At 45.2% G+C, this 10,312-nt stretch overlaps 1 pseudogene; it reads left to right on the top strand.

The window, feature by feature from the left end:
* The first annotated feature begins 1,668 nt into the window (after positions 1–1,668).
* LOC130297987 (oocyte zinc finger protein XlCOF7.1-like) overlaps positions 1,669–10,312 on the top strand; it is a 32,174-nt pseudogene continuing 23,530 nt past the window's right edge.

Raw genomic sequence — 10,312 nt, 5'->3', positions numbered from 1 at the left:
TTACCACCATGTTAAAGTAGAATATGTCACGGAAAAACAATCTCGGAATCAGAATGATAACTAAAAGCATCAGAGTTATTAATGCTTAAAGTGACAGTGGTCAGATGTGCAAAAAACGCTCCGGTCCTTAAGGCCAAAATGGGCTCCGTCCTGAAGGGGTTAAAAAAAAACCTGAATTTAGAATTTTCTTTGTAAATCCATTAGGTCATACAGTATCTGAGGTACCATCTCCTGGAATTAATACATACCTAGGATAACACCTCCTGGCATTGTTACCTACCTGGGGTAACACCTCCTGGCATTGTTACCTACCTGGGGTAACACCTCCTGGAATTATTCCATACCTGGGGTAACACCTCCTGGAATTATTACATACCTGGGGTAACACCTCCTGGAATTATTTCATACCTGGGGTAACACCTCCTGGAATTATTACATACCTGGGGTAACACCTCCTGGAATTATTACATACCTGGGGTAACACCTCCTGGAATTATTACATACCTGGGGTAACACCTCCTGGAATTATTACATACCTGGGGTAACACCTCCTGGCATTATTACACACCTGGGACAACACCTCCTGGAATTATTACACACCTGGGGGTAACACCTCCTGGAATTATTACATACCTGGGGTAACACCTCCTGGAATTTCCTCCCTCACTCCCCTCATACACGGGTGATGGCCCCTCATCCTCTCTTCTTCATCCTCCACTTTATTATTAGTCAGATCTCCCCCCTGATGTGACATATAGAATAATTCACTACAATACAGCAGACAGGAGGAGCAACAGAGACCCCCAAAATCTACCCCCACATCTATGACAGCAGGACCCCCCTATAGAGATATAGGATCAGCCTCATCTACCTGATGCTTCTCTGGGACATTTCCCTCTGGACAGTCCTGGGAATACAGAGGGCGGGGACACCTCTCGGGTGGATTTCTATCAATGACTCCATCTGTAGGGAACACACAGTGATGAATAGATTATTCCATGTGATGATCAGATGATGGGTGTAGTAGTATCTAGGAGACCCTCCACCAATAAAAGTCTCCCCCTCCTTACACTGCTGATCGGCCCCGAAATCCGTCTCCTCTTCTGCTTCAACTTTAAAGGGGTATTCCAGGAATTTATTTTATGCGACTATGCTAGAGGGGCTGTAAAGTTAGTGTAGTCCATAATATAGTGTTTGTACCTGTGTGTGATGGTTTTCTCACAATTTTGTCATTTTTAAGCCCAATATTTATTTTTACCAGCATACAAAATGACTGTTGTCTCAGTTATTTCCCAGGTTGCAATGCGGCCGAGACCTGACTCACTAGTCAGCTGATGACAGGGAGCCTGTCTGCTTCAATGGGTGGAGGGATCAACCTGCAAGTAATGCAACAGCTGGAGGCACCCTGATTGAAAACCACAGGTCTTTGTAATGGATGCAGATTATTTATGTTTCAATGGGTGGGATGGCTGATGTGTGGGAGGGAGGAAAATTGAATTATGGGACTTGTAGGCAAAAGAAGAAAAATCAAACAGGAAATACCAGTTCACTAAAAGCTACCACAGTGTTATGTAATCTCACAACATAGACAAGCGCAGATCCTTCCTAATCATGTCCATTACTGTCTGCCAGGTACCTACTAAAATCACCTTATGCTGGAGAACCCCTTTAACCTCAACCTTAATACACATCAGATCTTCACCCTAAAAAGAAAAAAAAAACACAAGATAAAAGGGGCCCCATGGTTCCCAGTATACATGTCCCCCCCCCCCCTCCTCCTTATTTCCTTCTTCCTCCTTTATCTCCACAGGTTGTTTTCCTCAGTTATTCTGCCCGGTAACAGCTGTTCTGCTGAGAGATGGATTCCTGCTTCTGATTGGAGGATCAGATTCTGCCCGGTAACCATGATCTTCTGCCCAGTGATGCTCCAGCCCAACAACAGCATTCTGATTGGCTGGAGGCCCATTGGCGGGAAAAGTATTTCCCTTCTATACTGGGCTGTGGTGTCTCCAGCTCAGTCACCTGTGGGAAGATTAGAAGAAGCCCCGCCCTCCCCCTTTTATTTCACTTTCCTTTCCATCACAATGTTTTATAGAAGAGGTAAGTGACCCGAGAAGTCATGGGGGACATGTCCATTATTATATCTAATATTTTGACTTCCATTGACCCTGCCTAATAGCTTGGCCCTTTGACACGCCCCACCTTACTATTGGGGTGACACACTGTAACAAACCTCCTCCTCATGCAATCTCCTTACTACTGGGGTGACACACTGTAACAAACCTCCTCCTCATGTAATCTCCTTACTACTGGGGTGACACACTGTAACAAACCCCCTCCTCATGTAATCTCCTTACTACTGGGGTGACACACTGTAACAAACCTCCTCGTGTAATCTCCTTACTACTGGGGTGACACACTGTAACAAACCTCCTCCTCATGTAATCTCCTTACTACTTAGATGACACATTGTAACAAACCTCCTCCCCATGTAATCTCCTTACTACTGGGGTGACACACTGTAACAAACCCCCTCCTCATGTAATCTCCTTACTACTGAGGTGACACACTGTAACAAACCTCCTCCTCATGTAATCTCCTTACTACTGGGGTGACACACTGTAACAAACCTCCTCCTCATGTAATCTCCTTACTACTGGGGTGACACACTGTAACAAACCTCCTCCTCATGTAATCTCCTTACTACTGGGGTGACACACTGTAACAAACCTCCTCCTCATGTAATCTCCTTACTACTGGGGTGACACACTGTAACAAACCTCCTCCTCATGTAATCTCCTTACTACTGGGGTGACACACTGTAACAAACCTCCTCCTCATGTAATCTCCTTACTACTGGGGTGACACACTGTAACAAACCTCCTCCTCATGTAATCTCCTTACTACTGGGGTGACACACTGTAACAAACCTCCTCCTCGTAATCTCCTTACTACTGGGGTGGCACACTGTAACAGACCTCCTCATGTAATCTCCTTGCTACTGGGGTGACACACTGTAACAAACCTCCTCCTCATGTAATCTCCTTACTACTGGGGTGACACACTGTAACAAACCCCCTCCTCATGTAATCTCCTTACTACTGGGGTGACACATTGTAACAAACCTCCTCCTCATGTAATCTCCTTACTACTGAGGTGACACATTGTAAAAAACCTCCTCCCCATGTAATCTCCTTACTACTGGGGTGACACACTGTAACAAACCTCCTCCTCATGTAATCTCCTTACTACTGGGGTGACACACTGTAACAAACCTCCTCCTCGTGTAATCTTCTTACTACTGAGGTGACACACTGTAACAAACCTCCTCCTCATGTAATCTCCTTACTACTGAGGTGACACACTGTAACAAACCTCCTCCTCATGTAATCTCCTTACTACTGGGGTGACACACTGTAACAAACCTCCTCCTCATATAATCTCCTTACTACTGGGGTGAAACACTGTAACAACCCCTCTCCTCATATAACACATTAATTCCGATGTTACACACACGTATATTTTCATTGCTGAGCTCCGCCCACTCCTGTCACATGATCATCTTTAAAGACCCTCAAACTTGTCTGGATGCAGGACAGAGCTTCACGCAAAGGTTTTCTTTTTCTTTTTTTCTCAATATGCTTTATTGCAACAAACGACCAATACACTGGAGCTTCACTCTAGGCAGGAAACATGTATCGGTCACATGATTGTGACATCATCACAGGTCCTACACCTCCAGGATCAAGCAGATACAGAGCAGGTCCTGGTCGGGCAGTAAGGAGATTACATGAGGAGGAGGTTTGTTACAGTGTGTCACCCCAGTAGTAAGGAGATTACATGAGGAGGAGGTTTGTTACAGTGTGTCACCCCAGTAGTAAAGAGATTACATGAGGAGGAGGTTTGTTACAGTGTGTCACCCCAGTAGTAAGGAGATTACATGAGGAGGAGGTTTGTTACAGTGTGTCACCCCAGTAGTATGGAGATAACATGAGGAGGAGGTTTGTTACAGTGTGTCACCCCATTAGTAAGGAGATTACATGAGGAGGAGGTTTGTTACAGTGTTCCACCCCAGTAGTAAGGAGATTACATGAGGAGGGGATTTGTTACAGTGTGTCACCTCAGTAGTATGGAGATAACATGAGGAGGAGGTTTGTTACAGTGTGTCACCCCATTAGTAAGGAGATTACATGAGGAGGAGGTTTGTTACAGTGTGTCACCCCAGTAGTAAGGAGATTACATGAGGAGGAGGTTTGTTACAGTGTGTCACCCCAGTAGTAAGGAGATTGCATGAGGAGGAGGTTTGTTACAGTGTTTCACCCCAGTAGTAAGGAGATTACATGAGGAGGAGGTTTGTTACAGTGTGTCACCCCAGTAGTAAGGAGATTACATGAGGAGGAGGTTTGTTACAGTGTGTCACCCCAGTAGTAAGGAGATTACAGGAGGAGGTTTGTTACAGTGTGTCACCCCAGTAGTATGGAGATTACATGAGGAGGAGGTTTGTTACAGTGTGTCACCCCAGTAGTAAGGAGATTATATGAGGAGGAGGTTTGTTACAGTGTGTCACCCCATTAGTAAGGAGATTACATGAGGAGGAGGTTTGTTACAGTGTGTCACCCCAGTAGTAAGGAGATTACATGAGGAGGAGGTTTGTTACAGTGTGTCACCCCAGTAGTAAGAAGATTACATGAGGAGGAGGTTTGTTACAGTGTGTCACCCCAGTAGTAAGGAGATTACATGAGGAGGAGATTTGTTACAGTGTGTCACCCCAGTAGTAAGGAGATTACAGGAGGAGGTTTGTTACAGTGTGTCACCCCAGTAGTAAGGAGATTACATGAGGAGGAGGTTTGTTACAGTGTGTCACCCCAGTAGTAAGGAGATTACATGAGGAGGAGGTTTGTTACAGTGTGTCACCCCAGTAGTAAGGAGATTACATGAGGAGGAGGAGGTTTGTTACAGTGTGTCACCCCAGTAGTAAGGAGATTACATGAGGAGGAGGTTTGTTACAGGGTGTCACCCCAGTAGTAAGGAGATTACATGAGGAGGAGGTTTGTTACAGTGTGTCACCCCAGTAGTAAGGAGATTACATGAGGAGGAGGTTTGTTACAGTGTGTCACCCCAGTAATAAGGAGATTACATGAGGAGAAGATTTGTTACAGTGTGTCACCCCAGTAGTAAGGAGATTACATGAGGAGGAGGTTTGTTACAGTGTGTCACCCCAGTAGTAAGGAGATTACATGAGGAGGAGGTTTGTTACAGTGTGTCACCCCAGTAGTAAGGAGATTACATGAGGAGGAGGTTTGTTACAGTGTGTCACCCCAGTAGTAAGGAGATTATATGAGGAGGGGGTTTTTACAGTGTGTCACCCCAGTAGTAAGGAGATTACATGAGGAGGAGGTTTGTTACTGTGTCACCCCAGTAGTAAGGAGATTATATGAGGAGGGGGTTTTTACAGTGTGTCACCCCAGTAGTAAGAAGATTACATGTGGAGGAGGTTTGTTACAGTGTGTCACCCCAGTAGTAAGGAGATTACATGATGAGGAGGAGGTTTGTTACAGTGTGTCACCCCAGTAGTAAGGAGATTACATGAGGAGGAGGAGGTTTGTTACAGTGTGTCACCCCAGTAGTAAGGAGATTACATGAGGAGGAGGAGGTTTGTTACAGTGTGTCACCCCAGTAGTAATTTTTGTTGGATAACTTGATAAAACCTCTGCTGCGTTTCGCGCTCAGTCATACAGTAACAAACGTTGCATAAGACAAATAGAAATACTGATAATCTAGTCACATGTCCATGACATCATCAATGGTAAATCATTTGGTCTGGAATCAGATAAACCGAACACCAGAGACGGATTCACAAGTTGTAATATAAGTCGCTGTTCACATAGGAAAATACACAGGAGGGAAATTCATTTGGCTTTTGTGCGATTCCCAGAGAAGATTTATGTCATTTATGGTTTATTCCTATCATTATTGTTGGTTTTTATTTATTATTCCAATCTTATCAAATCCATAACAGACGGTTATAATTACAACGAGGGAGAGAAACGATTTCAGCAAATTTTAATAAGTCATTATGGAATCTAACCTACGATTTAACCCTTGAAGGTACCTTGTATTTAAAACAAACCTCCAAGCGATTTCCCTATTGAATAATTTTCTTCGTAGATCAATTCCTGTCACGTCGACCTTCTCAATGCTCATAATACGTCAACTCATCATGGCTCCTGCGCGGATTTCTTTGTAGTGTTTATTTAACCCCTTAAGGACACATGATGTTCTCATACGTCTTCATTTCAGAGTCCTTAAGGACACATGACGTATGAGAACGTCATGAGCTTTCCAGGCCCCCCGCAGCCATCTGGAGCGCGCCCGATGCCTGCTGAAATCATGACCCCCCATGTCGGCGATGGCAGCAGATCGCTGGACAATTCAGCCCGGCGATCTGCGGCGGATTACGGGTCAATCGGGTCTCCAGTGCCACCTCCAGTGCCACCTCACAATCGCGCTGATTCATCGGCAGGTTTACCGGCCGACCAATCAGGGCACCTGCTGCGGGTGTCACTCCTGCAACCCGCTCCACCCCTCTTCCGGAGGACGTGAGCAGATGCGGGAAGTTGACCCTGGCAGCTGGGGACCCCGATCCCCAGCGTCAATGTTGGGATCGGGGCACCAGGAGCGGCGGCGAGGGACTGACCTGCAGCGTGGATCGTTGGTGGTGAGTGATAGCCTCCTGCTGTTGCTTAGCAACAGCTCCCAGCATGCAGAAAGGGCATGCTGGGAGCTGTAGTTATGCAACAGGAGGCAGACCACCACAACTCCCAGCATTCCCTTATGGGCATGCTGGGACTTATAGTTTTTCAACAGCTGGAGGCACATTTTTTCTATGGAAAAGTGTACCTTCAGCTGTTGTATAACTACAACTCCCAGCTTGCACAAACAGCTAAAGTGCATGCTGGGAGTTGTAGTGGTGCATCTGCTGGTTGCATAACTACAACTCCCAGCATGCCCGTTGGCTGTCGATGACTGCTGAGAGTTGTAGTTTTGCAACAGCTGAAGGCACACTGGCTGTGAAACACTGAGTTAAATAGCAAACCAGTGTGTCTCCAGCTGTTACAAAACTACAATCCCCAGCCAAAGTAGTATGCCTCCAGCTGTTGCATAACTACAACTCCCAGCATGTACGGTCTATCAGTGCATGCTAGGAGTTGTAGTTTTGCAACAGCTGGATGTTCCCCCCCCCCCCAATGTGAATGTACAGGGTACACTCACATGGGCGGAGGTTTACAGTAAGTATCCGGCTGCAAGTTTGAGCTGCGGCAAATTTTCTGCCGCAGCTCAAACTGCCAGCGAGAAACTACTGTGAACCCCCGCCCGTGCGACTGTACCCTAAAAACACTACACTACACTAACACAAAATGAAATAAAAAGTAAAAAACACTACATATACACATACCCCTACACAACCCCCCTCCCCAATAAAAATGAAAAACGTCTGGTACGCCACTGTTTCCAAAACGGAGCCTCCAGCTGTTGCAAAACAACTACTCCCAGTATTGCCAGATAGCCAATGACTGTCCAGGCATGCTGTGTGTTTAGCAACAGCTGGAGGCACCCTGTTTGGGAATCACTGGCGTAGAATACCCCTATGTCCACCCCTATGCAATCCCTAATTTAGGCCTCAAATGCGCATGGCGCTCTCACTTTGGAGCCCTGTCGTATTTCAAGGAAACAGTTTAGGGGCACATATGGGGTATCGCCGTACTCGGGAGAAATTGGGTTACAAATTTTGGGTGGTATTTTCTGCTATTACCTTTTTTAAAAATGTAAAATTTTTGGGAAACCAAGCATTTTAATTACACATTTTTTTCTTTTTTTACATATGCAAAAGTCGTGAAACACCTGTGGGGTATAAAGGTTCACTTTACCCCTTGTTACGTTCCCCGAGGGGTCTAGTTTACAAAATAGTATGCCATGTGTTTTTTTTTTTGCTGTCTTGGCACCATAGGGGCTTCCTAAATGCAACATGCCCCCAGAGCAAAATTTGCTTCCAAAACGCCAAATGTGACTTCTCCTCTTCTCTCCTCTTCTCTTCTGAGACCTGTAGTGCGCCAGCAGAGCACTTTTCACCCCCATATGGGGTGTTTTCTGAATCGGGAGAAATTGGGCTTCAAATTTTGGGGGGTATTTTCCGCTATTACCCTTTTTAAAAATGTAAAATTTTTGGGAAACCAAGCATTTTAGGTAAAAAATTTTTTTTTTTTACATATGCAAAAGTCGTGAAACACCTGTGGGGTATTAAGGTTCACTTTACCCCTTGTTACATTCCCCGAGGGGTTTAGTTTCCAAAATGGTATGCGTTTTTTTTTTTTTTTTGCTGTTCTGGCACCATAGGGGCTTCCTACAGGTGACATGCCCCCAAAAACCATTTGTCGCTCTTTCCCTTCTGAGCCCTCTACTGCGCCCGCCGAACACTTTACATAGACATATGAGGTAAGTGCTTACTCGAGAGAAATTGGGCTACAAATATAAGTATACATTTTCTCCTTTTACCCCTCGTAAAAATTCAAAAATTGGGTCTACAAGAACATGCGAGTGTAAAAAATGAAGATTGTGAATTTTCTCCTTCACTTTGTTGCTATTCCTGTGAAACACCTAAAGGGTTAAAACGCTGACTGAATGTCATTTTGAATACTTTGGGGGGTGAAGTTTTTATAATGGGGTAATTTATGGGGTATTTCTAATATGAAGACCCTTCAAATCTACTTCAAAACTGAACTGACCTGAAAAATAGGGAGTTTGAAAATTTTGTGAAAAATTTCAAAATTGCTGCTGAACTTTGAAGCCTCTGGTGTCTTCCAAAAGTAAAAACTCATAAATTTTATGATGCAAATATAAAGTAGACATATTGTATATGTGAACCCAAAAAAAAATTATTTTGAATATCCATTTTCCTTACAAGCAGAGAGCTTCAAAGTTAGAAAAATGCAAAATTTTCATTTTTTTCATCAAATTTTGGGATTTTTCAACAAGAAAGGATGCAAGTTACCACAAAAATTTACCACTAACATAAAGTAGAATATGTCACGAAAAAACAATCTCAGAATTAGAATGATAAGTAAAAGCATCAGAGTTATTAATGTTTAAAGTGACAGTGGTCAGAATTGCAAAAACGGCCGAGCCCTTAAGGTGAAAAAGGGCTCAGTCCTTAAAGGAGTAGTCCAGTGGTGAACAACTTATCCCTTATCCTAAGGATAGGGGATAAGTTGCAGATCGCGGGGGGTCCGACCGCTGGGGCCCCCTGTGATCTCCTGTACGGAGACACGCCCCCTCATTACAACTCTATGGCAGAGCCGAAGCGCTGCCTTCGGCAATCTCCGGCTCTGCCATAGAGATGTTTTGAGGGGGCGTGTCGGCCGCCGCTTCGTGTGGAGGTCAAAACCCGCTATCTGGTCGGAGAGCCTGGCCCCTGTACAGAGAGATCGAAGGGGGCCCCAGCGGTCGGACCCCCCGCGATCTCAAACTTATCCCCTATCCTTAGGATAGGGGATAAGTTTTTGACCACTGGACTACCCCTTTAACACCTTAAGGACCAAGGACGTACCGGTACGTCCTTGGTCCTGCTCTCCTGATATAACGCGGAGTTACACAGTAACCTCGCGTCATATCATGGCGAGCCCGGCGTCACAGTGAAGCCGGGACCCGCCTCTTATAGAGCGCAGCGCCGATCGCGGCGCCGTGCGCTATTAACCCTTTAGCCGCGCGCTCAGAGCTGAGCCGCGCGGCTAAAAGTGAAAGTGAAAGTTCCCGGCTAGCTCAGTCGGGCTGTTTGGGATAGCCGCGGCTAATCGCGGCATCCCGAACAGCTGACAGGACAGCGGGAGGGCCCCTTCCTGCCTCCTCGCTGTCCGATCGCCGAATGACTGCTCAGTGCCTGAGATCCAGACATGAGCAGTCATGCGGCAGAATCGTTGATCACTGGTTTCTTATGAGAAACCAGTGATCAGCATAGAAGATCAGTGTGTGCAGTGTTATAGGTCCCTATGGGATAACAATGATCAGTATAAGAGATCAGTGTGTGCAGTGTTATAGGTCCCTATGGGATAACAATGATCAGTATAAGAGATCAGTGTGTGCAGTGATATAGTCTCCTATGGGATAATAATGATCAGTATAAGAGATCAGTGTGTGCAGTGTTATAGGTCCCTATGGGATAACAATGATCAGTATAAGAGATCAGTGTGTGCATTGTTATAGGTCCCTATGGGATAATAATAATCAGTATAAGAGATCAGTGTATACAGTGTTATAG

The sequence above is a fragment of the Hyla sarda genome (assembly GCF_029499605.1).
Source record: "Hyla sarda isolate aHylSar1 chromosome 1 unlocalized genomic scaffold, aHylSar1.hap1 SUPER_1_unloc_14, whole genome shotgun sequence".
NCBI classification, from domain to species: domain Eukaryota; kingdom Metazoa; phylum Chordata; class Amphibia; order Anura; family Hylidae; genus Hyla; species Hyla sarda.
The sequence above is the reverse complement of the archived record's forward strand: the minus strand, read 5'-3'. Positions and strand labels throughout refer to the sequence as shown.